General features: G+C 53.2%; 1 protein-coding gene across 12 annotated transcripts in view; it reads right to left on the bottom strand.

The window, feature by feature from the left end:
* The window catches only part of EPB41L1 (erythrocyte membrane protein band 4.1 like 1), a 154,594-nt gene that overhangs the window by 66,498 nt on the left and 64,053 nt on the right, over positions 1–24,043 (bottom strand). Inside the window, exon 1 of one of the 12 annotated variants that reach the window (XM_067554430.1) lies at positions 21,703–21,839. The exons of the other annotated variants lie outside the window; for them this stretch is intronic. The gene's annotated coding sequence lies outside the window, so the exon portion shown is untranslated. Of the gene's footprint in view, positions 1–21,702; positions 21,840–24,043 lie in introns of those variants that run through there. 12 annotated transcript variants of the gene reach the window in all.

Here is a 24,043-nt window from a genome sequence, read left to right as displayed (position 1 = left end):
TACAGGTGCTAGAGTGGTGATGGGCGAATGTCCCAGAGCCCTTGGTGCAGACACAGCCAGCGGGCCCTCACTTTGGCTGGGGGGCTGAGGGAGGGGCAGGAACCGGGCCAGGAACCGGAAGACTTGGCCACTTGTGACACTCAAGCTTTCTGTTCTCCTGAGCTGGAGATGGAGAATCTGCGTGATGACTGGCGTTCAAAAGCAGGCCCTGATGGTCCCTGAGCCCCGATTTACAGCTGTCAGGCCTAACGCAGCCCACCCATTGTCAGGCAGGCTTAGCAAGATGGCAAACACAACAGCACACAGGGGCAGGGATTAACATCCTGGAGTGCAAAGTCAGCAGCAGCCACCCAAATGACCAGCGTGGCTACCAAGCACTCCACGTTAGGGCTGTCGTCTCGTCTCCAATACAGCCAGCACTGCAGGGTTCAGCTCCTGGGGCTATCGGATGAGAGATGCTTGCTCCTACCCGCCCTGCCTCACATCCACCACAATACAAGGATGGAAACACTTCCCCCAATGGATTCTTCTCTCCCTCCATCCCAAGCAATACAGCTCAGCTCAGCCCAACAGGAGGGAGATGGGCAGAAATCAGTCCGCACCCTGCCCCAGATTCACCCTGAAGTTCCCTCCTACCAGGAGACTTGGATCCCAAGGACCAAAGGATCCAGCCTTAATCTGCCCTGGGGCAACACTGGCCTTTTCATTTAGTGAAATCAAGGGGCCAGTTGCAGGCATTTCCTGAGAACACACCCTGCAAATGGAGCCTAAACCAGTGCCCCTGGGCATCCAGCCCGAATCCTGGGTGACCCAACAAGCAGGACATCCCAGCTGGCAGGCTGCCTGTGACATCAGCATGTGGGCAGCCTCTTAACACCAAGCGGCATTGCCTAAAAATACCCAGAGAGCCTGGAACACATTTTTGACTAGGAGGTGGTTTCTGCCCCTTCCTAAAGGGGGTTCCGACCCCCTGGGAACTACAAGGGGAAGTCACCAGCCCGAAAGGATCAGAGGGGAGGGTGAGAATTCAAATTCAAAGCAAATAAGCCAACAGATTCAGTAGAAATCAACTTCAGCATCACGGCTATTCGGGGCACTGACCTGGTATAGGACCCAGGAGGCACCATGCCCTGAACGGGCACCGGGCCTGGGCAGTACCGGCACAGGGCACCTTCTGTAGCAAGGTCATGTCCCCCTCAGCATGCAGTAAAGAAAAGCCCCCAGGGCTGCAGTCAGTTGGATCTGATGTGTGACCATAACACACTTTCTGCTCCCTACGGTCTGACCCACATGGCAGAGTCCCTCGCTGCACTGGGCGCCATGGGGCCATGAAATTACATGCATGGGAGCACAGTACCACCCTAGATACAAGAGGCAGCTGCGTGTGCCGGTGGCCCCTGCTATCCTGGCAACAGTGTAAATTTCTCTGGGAGAAGGGAGGCAGCCTGCACTTTTGATTCCCAACGGCAGGGCCCTGGCAACCAGGCCAGACATCCCTGAATGGGGCCCCTATGCTGACCATGCTTTGGCTCTGTGTTCAGGCTTCTAATGCCAGGGACAGGATCTCCTCAGCCCCTTGGCTTTCATTTCTCTGGTCTCCATAAATCACTCCTAGCTCCACAGTGCAGCTGAGCAGCAAAGTGCTCCACAAGAGTCACCCTAAGGCACCAGGGAGAGGGCCCATCTGGGCCAGCCGCCATCCGGCCTGTGCTTGGCCCTCCATGCTTCTGAGGGAGGCAGAAGCAGAGCTCTCCCTCACCTCACCCAAGTGGCTGAGCAAGATGCAATGCCTAGCGAGCCCTGCCCAGGCCATCCGCTAAAGCATGAGATTAGATTAACCAAATTGTTAGCTGTGCTTGTGCATGTGTTATCGGGGATCAGAAAACCACCCAGCCTTGTTCTGAAATCCAGCCCCAGCCTTTCTCCTTAACAAGCTCCTGCAGTGCTGAATTCCACAGATGGGCTACACCCCACAGGAAAACCTGCTGCGGTTTAGTCTGCTGCCCTTTATAGGGGACCCACAGATGGTGGAAAAATAAGGCCTGACCTGTTCTCTTAAGAAGTTTTTTATTTGGGTTGGGTTTTTTAATTTTGGAAAACTCCACTCTTGTCTTTCTCCTTTTTGCTGGAGAACTCCTTGGAAGACTGGAGAACTAGTGGGAATACAACTTCGCCAGAGAGTGAAGTTATGAGCCAACGGGACAGGGGAGAATTTTTGGTCAGACTGTTTAAAACTCACTTCCGTTTGGTTTTGCAGACACTTATTTAATTCAAACACCTGACACACAGTTGGGAAAAGGCTCTCTTCGTGAGAGACGTCACCATGCCTCTGGCTCCTTCATTGGCGGGCTGAGGAAGCTCCCACTGCTCCAGCAACACAGAAGGAAAGCAGCACAAGAAAGTTTTTATCTTTCTAAGGTAAATAACAAGTGAGGAGGTGTGGGGGGAGGGACAATCTTTAAAAGCCTCTTTCCATGGCATGAAGAGTGAAAGAAAACAAAGGAACAACCCCTCTCCTGCCCCGGCTGGCTAAGCAGTTCAGCAGTGGGCAATTAATTGCTTACATCCTGCCTTCCTAAGCATGGATTTTAGGCCCAGGACCCAGGTTCAGATTCCCTGCTGCTCCAGCTCCGTTCAGCCCATCAGTGGTCCCGTCAGGGAACCGGGAGCTGCTCTAACCTAGGACAGAGGGCAAAAGCCCCCAACAGACCATCTGTCAGCCGGGGATCACAAGGGCTCAGTGTGTCCTGGCCGTGCCTCTCCACATCCCTCCTTGCCCCAGCATGTCCCCACACTAGGGGATGCGGGGAGAGTCATGTGGGAATTGATTAGACTAGCCCCATTCCAGGCTTCCAGGTCATCTCGCTCCTGGATGCTGTGCTGAGGGCTTCCCACAGAATGACGGGGCTGGGCTAATGCTCAGTTGGCTGCACCACCCCAGTTTCTGGCTGTCTTTTCTGAGAGCATCAGGCCGGGCCAGTGATGTAAGGGGCAGAGACCAGGCCAGGGAACACTGATGAAACATCTGCAGGCACGATGTATGAAATGCACTCAGCTCCACCAACAAGGGCATGCGGATCTCCAAGCGCCCACTAACCTCCCGCCAGCGGTGCTGGGGGTGTCCAGAGCAGTGTGCTGGTCCTCATTCGCTTAGGGGGAGTGGGACACCTTGAGACACCTACCATGGTAAATCAGAGAGAAATTCCCCCTGGCTCTCCAGCTGTTTGGGCAAGAATCCTCCTTACACATTCCCCAGCTTGATTCCCTTCTCAGCAATGGGCAGTAGGTTGCACACTGCATGCTAGGTTAACTGGCATGGTAACAGGACCCATGTGCCTGCAAACTCAGCTTCTTAGCCCCAGCCAGCCCTGGACACATCCCTGCACTCCATGCAGGGGTAGCCACTGATACTTCCAGGGCCAGCTCAGAATGAGCCCCATTGGGCCATGCCCTGGGGCACAATCAATGCCTCACACCCTTTGGAACACACCGTCCCAACACTACTCCAACCTTGTCTACAGTGCAACTTTGGTCCCTGACGTAGCTGCTGTGGGAAAATCATGTCCACACTAGCTGCGTGCTACCATGTGACGTGATTGGTGGTTTCTGCTCAGGAGGGATCCAGGACTGCGACAGATTTAAGTGCATCAGCAGAGCTGTGCAGAGGCCCAGCTCTGGCGGTGGTTAGCAATGAAGTGCATCAGCAGAGCTCCATGTGCACTTGGGGATACCTAGGACTAGGAGAGCAGATGAGGCAGAAGGAGGTCTGGCAGAGCTGAAGGATTTGGTCCCCACAGCGTGATAGCCGGCACAATCACATCTCTGCAGCTCCAGACTTTCCCAGGGCAATCCCCAAGACGGCTGCATTTTCGGACTGAAGGGTGCTAGCTAGCGCTGCCTCTTCTCTGTGCCACCCCATCTTCAAACCCACCCTTCGCCCAAAGGCAAGATCTGAAATACGACCCAGAGAGATTTAAATCACTCTCCCCCATTAGGAAGGGAAAGGGAGAGAGAGGAAGGAAAAAGGACAAAAAGTCAGTGTGACTTGATCAACGCCTCCTGGCTGCCACACCAACCAGCTAAACTAGCCAACAACTTCTCTCTGCCACTCCGTGGCCCCACTGCAGCTTCCCCAGCTCTGTGTTCTTTGTCTGCCTCTGCCCAGGGAGATGGCACTGCTGCTGCTGCTGGCAGGTTCCCTGATGTGCAAAAGGGGTTCTGGAACATACTGTGCAACGCCCCCCACTCCCGCCGCACTCTCTCACTTTCTCTGTCAATTTGTCTTGTGCTGAATCCCACCTTCCAGCCCTTTGCTCTCACTCCCTCGATCTCCCCCTCGCTTCCTGGGCTTCTGGGCTCTACTCTCTTCCCCGTCCTTCCTTCCTCTCTCCCCATTCCCACTGTCTATTCCCCTGCCCAGAGGTCGTGTGGCTCACAGGCAAGCAGGACCGTCTGGAACTTTAATCACTAAAGTTCAAATGTGTTGTCACACCAGCTCATCTTCTGGGCTGCCCGCAGAGCAGGCCCGGACAGCAGGAGATACCTGCCATTTTCTGCCTGAAGCAAAGCTGAGCAACTGGGTTTCACCCCTCACAATCGATCACACACGCACAAACACACACGCACCTGCACGCACACCCCTCCCTGCGTAGGATAGGCTGTCCTTATTTTTAATAAAGCATTTACCATGCTACCACCACTGCTTCTCCATCTCTGCCCTGCCCCATGGATTTCGCATGCACTGCAAGTTCTGTCCTTATTTCTCTCCCCAACATGTCCCAGTGCATCCATGTCAAACGCTGACAGATGTGGGAACATGTCTGGCCTCTCAGGGCCACTGCAATGAAACATCCAAGGCAGACCCATATCAGTGGGCTCGGGCTGCAAAATTGCAGTGCAGCCCAAGCCTATACTCTGGGACCCCCACAAGGAGGGAGGATCTCAGAGCCCAGACTCCAGCACAAGCCTGAACATCTACGCTGTAATTGTACAGCCCTGCAGGCCAAGCTCGAGTCAGCGTAATGTGGTTAAAAAAAAGTTTAAGAACAACCTTGAAAATGGTGACCCTTTTATGTCCAGGAAAGCTATTTTTGGTTAGTTTAGGGGGGTTCTTTTGAAAACAATGATTAGTTCTATTTCATTCTGTCCCTTGCCTGTCTGGGCAGTCGATAACATTGCCCCTGGATCTTATCTCTGGAGCGATATGAAATACAGTCCCCAAACTCTCCACACCCTTTCTGAAATTGCAGTTCTTAATGTATGTGGCATACAGAGGACACAGCACAGGGGTGTCATAGTTTAGTATTAGTAATTATTAGTATTTTGGTAGCACCTAGAGAACACAGGATGGGGTAAGTGGGCATGTGAGAGATATGGTTTTACTGTTGCAGGAAAATTTTCAAGGTTTGGAACATTTTTCCCATCCCAAATCGGGACAAAACAATTGAAATTTCAAAAAATGTTGCAAACTGAAAATCCAAAAAAAAAAAAAAAATGTAGTTCAAGTCCATGGAAATGTTTAGTTTATTTCAAAATGTTTCTGTCAAAGATGTAATTTTAAATAGTTTTTGACATTTCAATTAATTTACTAAGTCATTTCAAACCAAAAAAAAGTAACTTTTGGTTTCAAAAAATGTCAAAATGTCCTAGTTCAACAATTTCCAAATTTTCAAAAAATGACCCTTTCCCAGGAAGAGCGTCTATTTCAACCAACCTGCATTTTTTGATAAAACCACCTTTTTGTCAAAAAATTCTTGACTGGTTGGAGTATGAAGGGTTACCTTGGACTTGTGTAGGAAGCCCGGCATAAGCTGCTTGCAGCTTCACTGCTCCTGAGCCATGCAACCGGCACAAAGAAGTGCTAATAAAACTTTTAGACCACACCACACCTGACCCCTCTTGTGTCAGAGCACAGCACACCCTCTGCACGGATCACTCCAGCAGCGGAGCAAGGGCTTTCGGGGTGCCCTTTACCGACCCACAGCAAGCACTTCTACAATATTCCCTACTGTCCTCCTTCTACCCCTTTTGAGTCTGGAGCAGGTGTGACCGCCTCTGTGGCTGCTGTTCCTGCCCCGTTCCATACAATGACTCCTGCAGGAAGGGGCAGATACTGCAGCTGCCGGGAGCTCTCCTTGTGCACCGACACACCATTCCCAGTAGGGCTGGCGCGTGCAGGGAAAAAGGTGAATTCTGACTCTACCTTTAACCACATCCTCTGCACTACTCATGCTGCAGATTCAAATGCCGTGCCGACGGCTGGCAGACAGAAGGGTTTGTTTCCGGCCTTCAGAACTCCTGAAGCGGAACGCTAGAGCAGCGGGTGCACCTGGCCTGCTCCCCACCTGGCTGCAGGGATGTGAGCACATTCATATGTTTTCCACCCAAAGGGAACTCATTTCCTTCAGAGGCCAGTGCTGCTGCAGAGGGGATGGCACAAAAGCCTGCCAAGAGAGAGAACTGCCCAGGGCTGGCGTGTCAGAGCCTTCAGAAATGGCAAACATCGCAAGTATCTCTGCAGAATAAACTCAGAACGCTCCTCCGCCTGCATTCTCCCCTCCCTCCTCCTTTTCCACCTCCACACACGCCTGCCTAGCCCTGCCTTCTCTCCAGTATGCCTAGCAGCTCTCCTCCCCCCCCCCCCCCCCAAAAAAAAAAAAAAAACCACTCAAAAAATAAAGGCGGGCTGAATTGTTTGATGAGTTTCTTCCAATCAGCGTCTGGGCCAGGGAAGTTGAGAGACAAAGCACAATTATACAGGCAGTCAATTCACAGCTACCCCAAGCCTGGCACCGCCTGGCTCATGGCTCTGGTGAGGGGCATCACATATGGGAGAGCCCCAGCTACTCCAGTCCTGGCCTCTCCCAGCAGGAGTCACTGGAGGAAATATACAAACACTCGCTAAAGGCAAAATCCTCACTCCTGCTACGTCCTCGCTGCAGCCCGGGCTGCCTGCTCCCTGGAGTCCCCCTTGCCACCTGCTCCCAGCCTCGCCCCCTTGCCTAGATCTGCTAGAAACCAGACGAGTTAAATACTGATGTGACAAGAGGGGTGGCAGAGGCAGTTGTGATGTGTGCCATGCAGGCTGGCATCCCTGCACCGACAAACATGCCGCACAGAGGCAGAGATGCCCCCCCCCCCCACAGCCAGCACACAACCAACCGGGGTGCACAGAGCCAGGCTCCCTGGAACGACCCAGCAAGGGAAGGCAGGAGTGGAAAGAACCAGAGCGTTCATCTCCCTGCAGGGGGGAAATCGCGTCCCTACAGTCCACACGCTGCCTCTGAACCACTCTCCTCCTTCCCCCCATACCCTGTGAGGCAGGAGAGGAGACAGCCCCTCCCATCTGCCTGCCAGAGCTGTGCCTCTCTCTTTCAGCACTACCCATCCTGTGCCCCCAGCCCCATGCCCAGCATCCTCTGCCGCTCCAAATGCTGGCGCTGTCTCCCCACCTCACAGCCATGTTGTTCATAAATAACGAGCGTCTGGCTTTTCTCAGCTCCCTTCTCCGCTCCAGGCTCAGCCCACAAAATACCGAGCGTGTCTGTGATGGAGACGCCGGAGGCTGGCAGAATTCAGAGAGCTGCAGCCCCGGGGCTCCAGCGCTCCCCACCTGGCACAGCTCAGCATGCTCAGGCGGTGTGTGTGTGTGTGTGTGTGTGTGTGTGGAGGGGGTGGATCACAGGTCACTGGGGGCAGAATCTGCAGAGGGCTATCATGGCTATCATCTGTATTCCAGCCATGGCTCGTAGCCCCGACTGCAGTCACAGTCCCGGGGTGCTGGGCCCTGCGTACACACATAGTAAAGAGACAGCCCCGGCCCCAGTGAGCATGCAACCTAAATAGATAAGGCAGAGAGGGGAGAACAGAGAAGGGAAGGGACTTACCCAAGATCATGCAGCAAATCTGGGAACAGGACCCAGCTTTCCTGCCTCTCAAGCCTGTGCCCTGGACCGCCTGGCCACTCATAATAGAGGGCACCCTCCATGTTGCACATGAGGCTGGACAGAGCCACTCGCACCACTGGCTTACAGCGTCCTGGTGGGTACGGCTATGCCAGGCAACCATCCAGCACGGTTCCAAGCATTGAACAGCATCCGGGTTAGAGCTCAGGTTAGGGCTAGGCTTCTTCTCTTCCCGTAGTACCTCATGGCTACGTAACTGCACCTTCTCCTCCACTGCTATGCAAACCCCTTCTGGCATCAGGCACCACGCGGGGCAATCAGCCTGGGGCTTCTCTAGCCAGAGCTGTATGGACACACAAACAAAACCCTGTCCTGACCTATGGCGGCACGGCATATGCCAGAGCTTTCCAACAAGGCAGCGGAGCGAGGTTCTCGTGGGCTTTGGCAATGTGCTCCCAATGGGCATCCTCAGTAGCATGTCTCGGTGCCCTGGTCCTTCTGCCCTCTAGGTACTGATATGGCCCCACCACCGTCAGATTGGAGCACTGCTGCCATCGGAGACCAGGGAGTCAGATGAAGGCCAGGGCAGCAGATTCAGCTGATGAGGAGAGGACGTGGCAAAGCAAGGGGGCAGGGGTGTAAGTAACAGTTGGGATCCCCCTCTCATTGCAAACACTGCACAGGCATAAGCCAGAGGCATCTTTCAAGTACCTGCTCCGCGGTAGTGCAAATCACTCGGCAGCGTGGGTCACATGGCCCCTCTGTGCCCAATCCAGCTGTCGGGCCTCACAGCCTTGCTCTTTCGCTCCAGCGGTGGCAATCCATGCTTTTAGCTTGGGAGGAGGGCCTGCTTCACTTCCGGGTGCGAGCTAACATGGCAGCAACCAGAACGCGCTGGCCTTCTGCTGCACGTGACCCTTGTGCCGTTGGGATGCTGGGCAGGGGGGAATGCCTTCACTGGGGTTCTTGTCCTCAGCAGCTCCTTCTGGGTCTACAGATCCCGGCTTGAAAAGTTGCATTTCTGTCACACCAGCCCTGTGCCTCTGCCAGATAGCCAGGGTGTGCGTGCAGGCGCCGTTGCCCTATGGCCTGAGTAATCTACACAAATACAGCTACAGGAAAGCAGGCTGGGTTCCAATCCTGCTTGGGCGTCACCCACAGACTCTTAGCTAGTTTCTGAGGGCAGAGCCTTTGTCATTGGCGATGCATGAGCCGGAGCGACCCCTGCTCGACCCTCAGCCTCCAGGCTTGATCTGCAGGGCTGGAAGTTATTGTGGGGTCCCTGGGCAAGGCTACAGATGGAAGCCAGGCTGCCATTTTACAGAGCAGGGCCATGCTGTGAAGGTCCTGGCTCAGTGGTTCTCAACCTATTTACCATCGTGGGCCGCAACACAGCTCTCTCTGTGTTACGTGGGCCGCATCCACACACTATATAGACTACCCACACGGCCCTGAGGAGGTCACATGGGCCGCAGCTGTGCGCTGAGCGGGCTGCAAGAAGCCGTGGACCAAGAACTACTGGGCTGGCTGGTGTTATGAGCCCCCAGGCTTGGATACTTATCCACAACTCACCTTCCTGATGCCTCCCCCACCCCTTCCTCTGTCCCCCAGCTCCCTCTGCCTGACTCCTGGAGTGGCCTGTCCCCACAGAGGGCCCCTTTGGTAACGCTCTGTGCCAATGGCCTCCCTTGACGTCGCACAGCCACAAGCGTGTTTCCAAACAATCCGACAGGCAGGAACGTCCCAGCTGGAAACGATCCCAGCTTAGGTTTGGCACGTCAAAGCAACCCGACTAATATTGACGTGTCCTGGCATTACAACAGCGACAGCGCGGTGGCGACAGCATGTCACGGCGACATGATATGCCGCAGTACGTGACCCCTTTCTGGTGCCGGCTGGGTAGCGGGAATCTTCAGAAACATATGGCCCCTCGGTGTGTTATTCCCAAGGGGGGGGGGGGGGGGGGGGGGGGCCGAGGGGAACCGCAGCCACCTACCCGCAAGGCCCTGAACTGAAAGTGTCTGTCTTTGGGGTGGGCCTTCAATGTATCCCTCTAGTACCCTGGTCCTTGAGTGATAGCGGAGTAATGGCTAGGCCCTCTCGCCTCTCCCACTCATTCCCTGCCCCAACAGAGTTACCTCCACCTCATCTCCGCCCCTTTTGGTCTCTGCTATTTCTTTTCCTTCTCAGCTCTTTTCTTTTCTGGTTTGTTTTTTTCTTAAATCCTGGTTTCTTTCCAGTCTGCTGGCTGTCTTGCCCCCAGACATAGTCATGGGTCTGCAATGCAGGCAGGCTGGATCCTGGCTCATATAGCTTCCTCCATCCTCAGGCCCATCTCCTCCACCAGGCCCTCTTCCCTCAGCTCCGCCACACCCCAGGAAGGGAAGTACAGCTTTCGTACAATGCACACCTGACTGTAGGTGTCCGTGCCTGGCTGAGGCTCCTGTGAGCAGTCAGCACGGAGGCTGCACCATCTATGCATGTTTCCAGCTTAGTCACACGCTGAAGGCAGGGCACCACAAGGACTGTCGTGCAGGGGAAAGAATTCCTTTCCGTCAGAGGCCCGAATCCTGACCCAGCCTCACACCCCTGTTTTGCAATCCCTAGGATAAGACACCAATCATGACCAAAAGAGATGGCACCCTACCAGATCTGAGCCGGCAGGAGCAAGTGAGGGTGCGGAGAGATTGCTGGAGGTGGAGGACACCAGTGTGGAAGGGTGGCCTGGAGGCCCAGCTCAGCTCTCATGTACATCACTGTTTGGGGGTCAGGGTGGATAAGCAGCTGAATAGGAGCTCCCAGTGCTATGCAACAGTGCTATGAACAGGCTAACGCAATCCTTGGATGCATAAACAGGGGAATCTCGAGTAGAAGCAGAGAAGTTATTTGACCTCTGCATTTGGCCTCTGGTGTGATCACTGCTGGAATACCGGGGCCAGTTCTGGTGATCATAGTTCAAGAAGGATGTTGACTAATAGGAAAGGGTTCAGAGAAGAGCCGCGAGAACGATTAAGGATTGGAAAACCTGCCTGATAGGGATAGACTCAAAGAGCTCAGTCTATTTAGCCTAACAAAGAGAAGGTTAATGGGGGACGTGATTGCAATCTACAAGTACCTGCCTACATGGGGGACAAACATATAATAATGGGCTCTTCAGTCTAGCAAGAAAAGCATAGCATGATCCAGTGGATGGAAGCTAAAGCTGGACAAATTCAGCCTGGAAAGTAGGCGTACGTTTTTTGTAGTGAGAGAAATTAACCACTCAACAATTTCCCAAGGGTCATGGTGGATTCTCCAGCACTGAAAATGTTTAAAGCCAGATTGGCTTCTTTTGCTTAAAGATCTGCTCTAGGAATTACTTTGGGGAGATTCTTTGGCCTGTGTTGTACAGCAGGTCAGACCAGATGATCACAGTCGTTCCTTCTGGCCTTGGAATCTCTGAAAGTGTGGAGTAAGCAGAGGAAGGACGGTCCAAGGACCAGAGCAACAGTCTATGAATGGGGAAATCAGGGTTCAATTCCCTCTTCTGCCACAGACTTCTGGTGTGACCCTGACCAGCCACTTAGCCTTTCTGGGCCCTAGTTCCCCATCTGTACAGTGGGGTAACAGCACTGCCCTGCCTCCCAGAGGTGCTGTGAGAATAGAGACATTAAAACTCGCAAGGTGCTCAGTTACCATGGTGATGGGGGCCATATAAGTACCATAGATAAAACTCCACCGAAGTAATTTGGCTTACCCCACATTCCCAGTGGTGTGAAGGAGAGCAGACTCCAGCCCCAGGGAAGCATGGGTTTGAAGAAGAGGGAATACATCCTCAGCCAACAGGGAGAGGAAGCCTGTCATGGACACAAGGGCAGTGCAGTATATACATCCCCATACATTACACCAGTGACTGAGTTGGGATACTCCTAGCCAAGGGGCAATGCTCTTGGAGCTGGGGATAGCAGAGAAACACTCCTGCAGACCACGGAGGAGAAGGGCAAAAGTGTTTGGGGAAAGGGACCATCTCCCTGGCTTACCAATAACAAACGTGGCTGTATCCTCCCAAGAGCTCTAATGTTACCATAGACACCAATTCCCCAGTGAGCACAGAGACACGGCCTGTACATACAATCCCATTATGTCAACAGGAAATCACTCTTGGAGTGGCTCTGCCTGCCTCCCGTGCCCTCTCCTCTAGGGCCAGCTGTGCTGCTGATGGGCAGGTCATGGGGACAACAGGAGATGCAAAGGGCTGCCCTCTGCAGAGACACAATTTTGGACTCTGAAAGCCCCTACAGTTGCTATTCCACACAGAAGGAGTCGAACAAACGTCCCACTCAGGGTTACTGGGGTTGGTTTGGTTTTTCCTTTGCAAAAAAAACATGAACAAGGACAGCTGCTTTGTGGGAGGGCAAGGCCCTGAGCACCCCGTATGCTGCCATTCCTGCTTTTACCAGTCCCATAGCTGCCCTGTCTGACTATCAGAATATAGGTATCTACCCATCTTGCTTGGTAAGACCCCACCGTGAACAGATACTGCTCATCCATTCTCTGCTGAGTCTGTCACAACCAGGCCCCACGGATCCATTCCCGCAACCCCTCCATTATCTCCTAGGTCTTTCAGAACCAGGCCCCACGGATCCATTCCCCCAACCCCTCCATTCTCACCTGGGTCTGTCAGAACCAGGCCTCAGGGATCCATTCCCCCAACCCCTCCATTCTCACCTGGGTCTGTCAGAACCAGGCCCCACTTTTTTCCTCATCTGAAGCTTTGGGTTTCTCTCGCTCCAGTTTGGTCGCACTGTCTCTCTGCCTGCGCTGAAGTCACTCCTGATTTACAGCAGTAAGAGTCAGAGGGGAATAGTGCAGCGACTCAAGCCTAACCCTCCCCTTGCTCCTGAGCAATAAGTCACCTCTGGCTCTAAACATCATGAAAGCCGCAGTCTCCTGGATGGGCCGAGACATGCCTGATGTAGGGCTGGAGACAGCAAGGCTGCGATAGCGTGGGCGTGAGAAATGTCCCAGGGGAAGGGTCAGCACTGGCAAGTCTGTAACCGTGACTCCTAACTCTCTGATGATTTCCCAAGCCTCCAGAGGCATCTCTGGGAGCTGTAGCCTGTCCAGTCCCAGCTCCCGTCCCCTCATTCCAGCCCCTGTGCCTAGCTCCGGAGGGCCTGACTCTGCCCGGCATGGCACCCGCATGAAGCAGGAAGCGAGTCAGAGGAGGGCCCCAGGTCATCGCTGCACGGACGCTGAGCCCACCACCCCTCTGGAATCTTGGGCTGCTAGTTCAGCCCCAGCACGTCTGAGCAGCCTCGAGGTTGCCCTGACTTGCCCTGACAGGTACTGTGCAGTTGCAAGGTCGCAGGATGGAGGAATGCCCCGGCCATGCCCCTAACACAACCCCTGCACAGAGCCAGCTACTAACGACTGTCACGTGGAAAGAGGGAGTCAGAGGCACAAGTGTCAGGTTAGACTCCCTGGAACCAGAAGGGCCCTTCCCAGGCAGCTACGCGGAGGGGCAGAGAGCCGTCGGGTGCTAGCAGCACGCCAGGGGCTTTACACCCAGGTGCGTGGCGAGGGCAGCTCATTCAGAGGGGGCACTTAGCCCCAAATCCTCCTGCTCAGCCAGGTAGGTATTCGCTGTAAAGGGCAGAGCTTTGCCCCACAATCCTCAGCCAGCTCATAACATCACCCCTGTGCAAGCAGGGTGGGATTGTCACAAATGCCTGGGGGAGTTGGGTGCCCCCGCCCCTTGTTCCTTGGCAAGTCTGCCCCACAGTCAACTGCCAACCGCCTGCCCCAGAGGAGGCTGCATTCCAGAGATGCCAGGGGCACGGGGAGAGAGTGTGAAGAGAGCCTCTCTCACACAGTGCAAAGACTGGGGGGACGGTGCTGGCTGCCACGCCAAGAACAGCAGCCACTTGCTGGCAAAAGCCACCCGTGGCAGCCTGTCACGTCCCGCTCCCACACTGTGCATGTTCCTCTGAGACAGAGGAGCTGTTGGAGCAACATGCATTGGGCACAGCAGCCAGTGTCCCACCCCAGGGTACTCCTCCCTACAGCACCCCTCCCCTCCGAGTGCTGCGCCAGCCAGCCCCAGGATTACCCCTCCCCCCCCACACACACAGCCTCTGTCTCAGGAATGGGTGCTGGAAAGGGGCCTACATGACTTCACAGCCCCCAGCTGTACCTATTGGGGGATATGGTGAGACAGGCTAGAAATCAGGAGCAGGAAAGATGAAGCCAGGGCAGGGGGGAGGGCCAGGGAGCAGCTGCCGGCCCATCTAAGCACCCCGGTGCTGGCAGAGGGACCTGAAGCCAACGTCGGCCCCTGCTGTGCAGCGCATCTTCCAGCTGAGCCCTGCAGATGCGTGCGGGGCTATTAGCTGACTCTGCAATGAAACAGCGCGCTGTGGCAAGCACTGTCTGGGACCCATGCTGGCACAGCCACACTCCAGGGCCCAGCGACAAGGGCTGCATTCAGGCCCAAGCCTGCGGCTGCCTGCCAGCCCCAGGCAGACAGTGATCCTCCTGGAGGCGATCAAGGGCTCACTGTCCCTCCTGCGCTGAACCAGGCCTGCCGCCCTAAAGGCAGAGCGCACAAAGAGCCCACTGCACACCAAGCCACCTGCCCGGGCCTCAGCCCATCACAAAACACGGCTAGGGCTCCAGGCCGTTGCCCCTGTGAAAGTAATCGTGACAATACTGATGTCAGCGGCTGTGCCTGAGCGTGAGGCTGGCTCCACTGGATAGGTGCATTATCCTCTGTCTGAAACATCGGGAGGAACTTCCCCCTTCTCTCCAGCACAGCATGTGGCTGCTAGCTGGCAAACCCACCCAGCCCATGCAGGGAGGTCTCCAAGCCAAGACGTGATTCAGCGTATGGGAATAACTTCGCCATGCAGGCCACACGCCCACGCCCCAGGTGGGAAGGCAGGTTCACTGCACCTGAGGGTAAAGGTGCCAGCACCCGGCCCCCACTAACGGTGCACGCCCCAGGGCTGGCTCTTCGGGCTCTGGGGACGGCAGCTCAAGTCTTCTCTTCCCTGCTGTTCTGGCCCCTGCCCACCTTCCACTCCTTCCTGGGCACTCTGCCTTCAGCCTGATCCAACCCCGGCAGCTTCAGTCAGCAGGGTCTATGGAGCTACACTAGCTGGGGATGTGGCCCTTAGATACCTTGCCTTCCCTAAAGAGCTCACCCCTCTCCATGCTCCTGTTCGCACCATTCCTTCCCCAGCACACACATACACACACACACCCGCGCTTCCTTTATATTTTCCCAGTTATCCCCCATTACACCACATAGCAGCAGCCATTCAGCCTAGGAACCCTGGATGTGCATTTGGCCCCACTGCCCCCAGTCTGTCTTTCCCAGGGCGCCAGGCCCCTCAATCACACTAGTCTTTTGGCCATGCCTACAGCTACCCGTGTGCCATCGCTATACTTTGGCTCGGTCCAGCTCATCTCTAATGGCCAGGAACGGGGGAAATCCGTCATGCCCTGATGAAGAAATGATGGAGGGGAACCAAGCACATCCATGGTGGGTTATTTCTGCTATGGCTAATGCACCAAATCCCTGGGAAAATCATAAAGAAATAACCGGAGATGTGAATGCAGTACCACCACCGCCAGGCATTCTGAAAGTACGAGTCAGGCTCCCAAAGTCAGGCAAGTCACTTAAAAACCACGAGGGTTTTAAAAAAAGATAATGCCCTGGGGTTCTTTTATTGTTTTCTGGTTTCCAGCCTTTGGGGTGCACTTGGATTGCATTTTCCAGCTTTTCTCAGCAGTCACAAGGGCTAGAAGCTCACTTCTTTTTAAATGAAAGCGGAAATTTCACATGACCCCAGGAGCTGGGGCTTTAAGAACACCCCCTTGTGATAAAACCATGAGTGTTGGCCACACTGTGACTAGTACAGGGCAGGATCCAGGGGTACGTGGGACCCTGCAGGAAGTCAGCTGGGTCGATGAAGTATTCAGTCGATGAAGACCACCTGGCTCTGTGTTTGGTGGTGAGTACAGGGGCTGTTAGGCAATCAGTTCAGCAGGCGGGGATGGTGGCTGTGGATCTGCAGTTTGCACTGTGTACCTGGGCACAGACATTTCCAGCATCTCCATGGGGTACTGATCATCACAAATAACGAACAGAAGGCCTCCTTCAACCCAAACATCATGGGTGGGGAGGGTTTTGCATCTGGACAGGTTTGGAGACAAGTGCAGGGTTTGAATTTGCAGGAGGGGTTAAGGCATGGGGCCCTACAGACCTGGGGACACTGATTCCATGAGTTGGGAACGTGCTGGGATATAGTTTAGGGCTGTGTGTAAGGACTAAGCGTAACATCTGGAAACAGATCCATCTGCAGAATGAAACATCTGACCCAGAGCTTCCGCTGGGGTCACCAGGTTCAGTCACTGACCACTCAGTTGAAGCCAGTGGACCTATCCCTATTCACACTCGCTCAGGATCTGGGCATCTATATTACATTCAAACAACGGCATTACAAAACATTAAAGCTGCAAAGTCAAGCACTCCAAAGTTAGGAAATGACAGGTTGCTGGCGCAGCCTTGATTTGGCCCCAGTGTCCATGTGCGCTATGATACAGCCTTTAATTACATGATCACAAACAGAGTGACAACATGCCCTAGAGCAATGTTTCTCAATTGGGGTTCCGCGGGAACACTGTTAGGGTTCCGCGAGAAAGTGACATTGCGCCGCTGAGAGCAGCTGTTCTCCGCGCCGCCGAAAAAGGGAAGATGTCCCGGATTTTTCAGCGGAGGGTATCGAGTATGAGTGTAATTTCCCCGCGGAGCCTAAAGGGTTCCACAGGGAAATTTAATTGAGAAACGCTGCCCTAGAGGATAGATCTCTGCCCTGGGTCTAAATGAACTTAGTTCTATTCTTGGCTCAGCGGCTGGGTGGCCTGGGGTGAGTTATTTCACCTCTTTGTGCCTCCGTTTCCCCATCTGTAGAACGGAAGTGATGATACTGACCTCCACTGTAAAGCAATCTGAGATCTGCCCACGACATATCAGAGCTACATATTAATACTTTTCTCCAGGAGCCCTGCCTCATTCAGTTCATAGGATGGATGGTGCTCACTGAATGAGCAGCTCTTCCACATTCTCTTTCCTCCTTGTTGCTCAACGTGCGGCCCCAGGCCTTACTTACTGCCCACTATTCATCCCTGCGTGGAAGGTGGAATAATTCATTTCCTCATGGACTTTTCCGGGGCACCCATGATGACAGTATCTGAATGCTTCACAAATATTAATTCATTTATTTCCACAACACCCCTGTGAGACCTGGGAGTGTTAGCCCCATTTTACAGATGGGGAACACAAGCAGAGAGATGAAGGTCAAAAGTATTCACTAATTTTGGTTGCCCAATTTGGGACACCTAGGAGGTTTTTCAGAGTTCTTAGCCATCATACAGCACTTCATACATTCAATGCCCTCAGCCACTGACTTCAGTCACAGCTTGGAGTGCTTGGCATTTCAGCAAATCAGACCCCAGGGTGTCATGTTGGGCTCCCAGAAAATGAGGAACACACAATCAGTGACCACGAGTGAAAAGTTTGGTTCAAGTGACTCGCCCAGCATCACACAGGAACTCTGTGGGCAGGGATAGAATCCAGTTCTTCAGGGCAGCATTCGACTGCCTTAAACATGGAGCCATCCTTTCGTCCTGTCATCCCCTGCCTCATGCACTACACACCTTCCAACTTCCGCAACAAATGGCATAATAGCCTCCTTCAGTATACAACCCTGACAGATCTCCACAGCAGTCAGTCCTGTGCACTGAATGTAAAAAAAAAAAAGCATGTAATCACGTAATTAAACTACTGTATCCTAATGCATATTCACAGTGGCCGAGGCATCCGTAATTTTGGCATAGCCTAACTTTTGAGTGCCTGACTTTGCAACCTTAAGAATGTTCCTTTAACACAGGTTTGTTTTTTTAAAATGCTTTCCTAGGTTTTTTTAAAAAGCCAACTGAAAATACAGAAATTCCATCACGTGGCAACATATTGACATCCACATGGATCATCAGCAGGGTTGGAACCTTTAGACTGATCACACAGACCTCGGTCACTGGAGCTAATAGAGTAACTATTAGCAGTGGTAGGTTGTCATCCTGTATGCAGACTACTGCTGGAGGGGGATGAGACACACACTTTGCCAGTAGGTTACACAGATATTTACTGACAGCAGAGGAATGGCGAGACTCAGGAATCACAGAAGCATAGAAGTATAGGGCGAAAGGGATTCTGAGAGGTCATCTAGAATCTTGGGTTCTATTCCAAGCTCTCAAGGGCAGTGTTCTCTAGTGGTCATAGAAGATTCTGCTTCTGCCCTCCCATGCCCAACTTCTTGCTAAGCCCCAGTCTCTCCCCAAGCTCCTTGCCCAGCTAGTTCTAGTCCAAGGCTCGACAAACCCCGGGCACCAGGTCACCATGGCACCTAGAAATTTAAGTCTGGCGCCTAGTATTTCTCCAGGGGAGCAGCTGCCGCACTCCAGCCAGGGCACCACTGCGCCCATGTGGCAGAGTTAGGAGGGGAGAGCACTGCGGCTGCCACGCTTCAGCCAGGGCGACCTGCTGCTGAGCCCACGTTGTGGGAGAGGGGTGGGGGGAAGGGGCAGGGCCAGGAGGGGAGAGTGGCTGCTGCGCTCCGGCCAGGGCGCCCCGCCGCTGAGCCCACGTTGTCTGGCTCCTTAATTTTTGGGCTGGCTCCTAGCTCCAAAACAAATTTGTCAAGCCCTGTTGTAGTCCCTTTCCACCCCTGCCTCCAGGCTCCCATCCTATCTGTCTTCCCTCCCCTCACAATCCCAGTCCCAGTATCCCCTCTGCAGGCTCCTTGTACCAATCTATTGCCTCACCCAGGTCCAGATCTTGTCCCCGCTGCATCTGAGTCATGCTGCTTCTTACTCCATGCTCCTCAGTGCCTACAGGGACGATGCCCCCCAGGGGAGCAACTGCAGGGAAAGTCCTGCTGAGCCCATGAAGCCTGAGTTGGAGCATGCTCAGTGCAACAGAAGCTTTGGAGAATTTAGCTGCCAAACTCTAACAAGTTTCTACTGAGCATGTGCAAACAGATTTTTTCAAGGGCTTATAGCTTGGCCAAATTTGGGCAGTTTTTCACAGAAATGTCTAAGGGGACATCCCTGCCATCTCCACGCTAAATTTAAATTCCCAACTCCACAGCAGAGAGCTTCTCAACAAAATGGTTGTCATTTTTTTTAACACAGCAAACAAAACAATGGGTTCTTCCCTCATCTCATTCTTGGAAATAGCTGAGCTGGTTTTGCAGAAAATTCAGCCTGAGTCAGACACCAGGCATGAAAAATTTCAGTCCAAATAATCGAAGTCTGGCAAAGTTATAAGCAAATGAAAACAGGGTCTTATAATGAAAAGTGTCAGCCAACCTCAGCTACATGCAATGCTAGCAGCTCCACTTATAATCTATTAGTCCTGTCTGCTTCTTTGTTTGTTTTCTCTTCCTCTCTTCTTTGTTTCCTTCATTCTCCCTTTTCTCTCCAGTGCCTGAATTCACATTTCCCAGATTATCTCAGCACCCGTGCTTCCCCAGACAGGTTTCACACCATCTCTCACACATTTTAATTGTCTACTGTAACTATTCCCCTCCAGAACCCTTTCCTTCTCCTCTTCCTTTAAGAGACAGTTTCTTCTCTGATCCAGCCTTTCTATTTTTACCTTTCCTATCTCACTCCCTCACTCTCATCTGGGTTATTTTTGAATGTCTCTCTCTTCACTGTGCTAAATTTCTTCCTTCTCTGCTCAGTCCCCCACCCCACCCACTCATACCTCTCTCACTCTCCGCATCTCCCTTTTCTCCAGACATCTTTCTTCCCCTTCCAGTCTCCTCTCTAATGTGCTTACCCATGTCTCAGCAGCATCTCCTTCTAGTGTGCCTATCGGTGGGGCATCTGGGCAGGACTGTGCTCTCCATATCTCTCTGGTACCATTAAGGGGTGCGAGGAAGTGGCTGTGAATTCCTCTCTCTCCTTGTTTGGTCCCTTGAGCATTCTCACCTTCCCCCAATCTCTCTCCCCTCTCTCTCCTGGCCCCTGAATTTCCCTCTCCCAGGCACCTGCTCTGCCAGCTAGAAGTCTGAGCACAGGTCTTTTCCGGCCAACTAGCCAGACACAGGATGCGGGGACCCCCTCCCTAAACCCCACGTCCTATGTGGCTGTGCATTCTGCACCTTCCCAGTGCATGGTCAGGAACAACATCATGACTAACAAATCTGTGCCCCTTCTCCTTGCTATCTCTTAGAACCATTTGGCTGCTGTTAAGTCTCCACCGTGCTGCCATCTGGACTGGCTGTGGCCATGCAGGGCACCCCTGTCATGCTGACATCTGGACTGGATACATGCAAGGCACCGTGCATCTACCAGGATGCTGACACACCCACCGCACAGCAGCTGTGTGCCCCTGCAGTGACAGTGCCGGCAGCTCCTGGTGCCCCCTGGAATGCTGATGGATGGCAACAGCGCAGCAGGCACAGTGGGGGAGCCAGCCGTGAAAGGGTTAAGTCCCTTTTAATCTCTCAGGGCTGGTCTACACTTAAGATTTAAGTCGACATAGCTACGTTTTTTCGGGGTGTGAGCACTGTAGTTAAGCTAACCGAGGTCCAGGTGTAGACATGGCTGGGTTGACGGAAGAATCCTTCCTATCAACCTAACGACAGCTGCTCGGGGAAGGGGGATTGCCTACAGCGACGAAAACACCCCTTCCGTCGATGGAGGAAGCATCTACGCAACGACATGCCAGCTTCAGAAACAACCACTAGCTTCCCGCAGCGGAAAGCTGGCCCTTTAAGAAGCAACAGCGAGTTTGCGAGGTTACTGCTCTCCGTCCCGGCAGCAAGGAAGGTCCCAGTGGCTGGGTCTGCAGCTGTGTTCAGGACCCAAGCCGAGCTGGGGAGAAGAGGGCGAGGCAGCTTAGTGTGTCACCCTGCAGCTACCCCCCTTCATACTCATGCCAGCCCTGCCCGGCTGGTAGCACAAGATGTTCCAGACCAGGCCTCAGAGGTGGTGCAAAAGGGAGCCCTGCACCGTGAGGCAGCTTGGAGGAATGCAAGGAAAGCTACCTGCTTGTCCAGCCGAAGGGTCTGAAACCCCATCCCTGGAACCCCCAAACCCTGCACCCTCCTCCCCCTGGAATAGCCTATGCCAAGTTCCCAGCAGAGAATTGCCCAGCTCCAGGGTGGTTAGGGAAGCTTCCTAAAGTCCCCACCAAACCCTGAGTTGGAGTCCAGTCCGTCCTGCGCCTTCCCCCACACGAAGGCAGCGTGAGAGTCACTCTGCACTGGGCAGGACAATCTCTCTTGCGATGCATTGGCTCTGCGGCGGGGCCCACGGCAAGACAAAGCCATTGCAGCTGCCTCGGTGGGGTGAGCCTGAATGTGCTTCCAGCTCCTGGAACACGACCGCAGCCGCTCCTGCCCAGGGACCGACAGGGGCTTGTGAGCTAAACAAGCCCCAAAAGCAGCACCTTCCCTGACACGGAACACCAGCGGGAAAACCGCCTCTGCCCCCGCTGCAGCGGAGGCTCAGGAAACTGCATTGCATGCAAAGACACAACTGTGTCTGCCCTCATATGGCAGCCTCTGGCTAACCCCCAGCCCCTGTGTATGTCTGTCTGTCGGGGACGGTCTGGGGAGGACTGAAGTGGTGCTGCCACAACGCAGAGGATCGACTGGCTGGAGAGTTTGTGCTGCCTAAAAGAAGTCCAGCATTTGCCTTTTCTCTCTCTCCCCACCACTCCCTTTTGCTGGGCATCTCCTACCTTGGGAAGCGCTGTCTGTCCCCATGCCTGCAGCGTTGCTCCTCTCCCCCGGACTGGTGCTGGGAACACACCGCACTGCTTTTTGCGGAGCAGCCTCTTCTCTAACTTTAACACCCCCACGCATTGATTGATGCCTACTGCAGTCGCAGCAGACCTCAGCGCACAGAGCAGGAAACTGGGCTCCGTTCCCACACTGCCAGGCCAACTTCCTCACATGAAAACCCTCAGCGTCATCTCGCCCTCTCCTGGGGACCCCACTCCTCAGACAAACCAGCAGGCGAGCAGAAAGCTTCACTCTCACACAAGGTACGCAGGTCTGCTTTGCACTGCGCTGGGGGTTCAGCCCACTGTCCCTCCGCCTCTCTCGCCTGCAAACATCTGACTCATTGCAGGTCAGTCCCCAGGGAAGGAGAGCTGATTGCTCTCCTAGAATCCATCCTCCCCGCACGCGCTGGAGGAAGGGAAAAGTGGCCTTTCGCTGCACAGCGCCAGCCCTGACGATCCAGTGACCGAGATCCTGCCTTAACGGGCTCTCTCCCTATTTAAGCTGGGATTTCTCCACCTTATCCACAAGCTTTGAACCCGTTCTAAGGAATAAACAACAAATACCTCCAACCTAAAAAGCACATGTCATCCAGAGCTAGAGGACAGGAAGGGCCCTCGTCACTGAGTTCAGTCTGCTGCTGCTGCTGCAGGCAACCCAGTCAGATAAGCTCGTTCATAAATCTATCAAGCTGCACCTTAAAACTAGTTGGATTGTTTGGAACCCCCGCTTCTGAGTGGTAGGCTGTTCCAGAACCTCCCTCCTCTGATGATTAGAAAGCTTCTTCTCATTTCCAGCCTAAATTCATTCATGGCCAGTTTATCGCCATTTGTTCTTGTGCCAGCACTGGCCTTTAGCTTCAATAGCTCATCTTCCTCCCTGGCGTCTACACTCCTGAAGGATCCCAAAGTATTTTATGTTCCATATACATAGGCTTGGAAAAATTCAGTTTTGATCAGTAAATGTCGATTTCACTGTACACACAAAAAACATTTTCACTGATGACAATCAAAATTTACACATAGGCAAAGTAAGAAAAATGCTGTTCGAGAACTTAAGAGTTTGATTTAAGGATATTTACTTCATATATTTGGACATGTAATGTTGATAATGTGTGTATTAACAATTATAAAGCTGAAACTTTTTGAATCTCGAGGTCTGCTGTCATTAAATAATTGTCTCACCCCTCTGACTGTCTCGTCTACCCCATAATTTTCTACAACTTTGAAAATTTAATTTGATAAAAATTGAAAAAAGGCTTAAAAACAAACATCAATATCCATCTAAATTATTTTTAACAAAAACCAACCTCTATTTCTGCCAAGCCTTTGTAGACAATATATATCAGAAAGGTTCAATCTGCTTTGAGATCTACTGATGAAAAGTGCTATGTAAAAGCTAGGTGTTATTATTATCCCCTGCTGAAATGCAGCCACCTCTGGGGTGGAGCACAGCAGCCATTATGCACCAGATTACTGTACACCTCATTCTTTAGTGTATCTCTTTCCTGGAGGTAATAATGGAAATCATAATTAATGGGAGCTGTGTGGCTAATTCCCCAAGGCAGCTGAAAATCTCAAGCAATAGCACTGTGCCCATTCACAACACCTTTAAACCGAGGATCTCAAAGCGCTTTCCAAAGTCAATAACATTATCCCCATTTTATAAAACAGGAAAATTGAGTGGGGTGAAGGGCCTGATTTCCAGAGGTGCTGAGCACCCACAATTCCTAATGGAGCTGAAGATGCTGAGCAGCTCTGATAGTCACACCGTAAGGGCCAGGATCTGACCGCTTTTAGTCATGCTCCGTAGTGCCTTCCTCCACAAATACTCACCCTGGAATCCACAGGGTATAAATCAACATAAGGCTGGCAGGATCCGGCCCTAAATCAGTGACAGAGCCCAAGGAGCCAGTGGCGGAGCGAGGAAGAAAACCCAGGAGTCCCCTGCGCTAAGCCCATGGCATGCCACACCCCAGCGCCCCTGCAGGTTAACATGAAAAGCAGGATGCGCATCTGCATCCGCGTTTTTCACGGACACAGGAAGCACATCCCTCAGCACCTGGCAGACTCTGAAGCAGCAGGGCAGGTGGCTGGCCTTTCACAGTCCCCCTCCCTTAGCAAGCCTGCTCCATCCCTGTGAACACACTGCATGTAAGTAACTTCATAAATATGACAGAGAGGTTATTTCCCAGTCACTCGCTAATTACGGCATAAATAATGGCCTTTGTAATATGGCAGCACATCACATTCCCAGGCAGGCACTGGAAACTCGATGAAAACAACACAGGATCCTGGA

This window comes from Emydura macquarii, unplaced genomic scaffold (genome assembly GCF_026122565.2).
Source record: "Emydura macquarii macquarii isolate MOO-44397 ecotype Brisbane River unplaced genomic scaffold, CSIRO-AGI_Emac_v2 contig_1483, whole genome shotgun sequence".
Taxonomy (NCBI): Eukaryota; Metazoa; Chordata; order Testudines; family Chelidae; genus Emydura; species Emydura macquarii.
The sequence above is the reverse complement of the archived record's forward strand: the minus strand, read 5'-3'. Positions and strand labels throughout refer to the sequence as shown.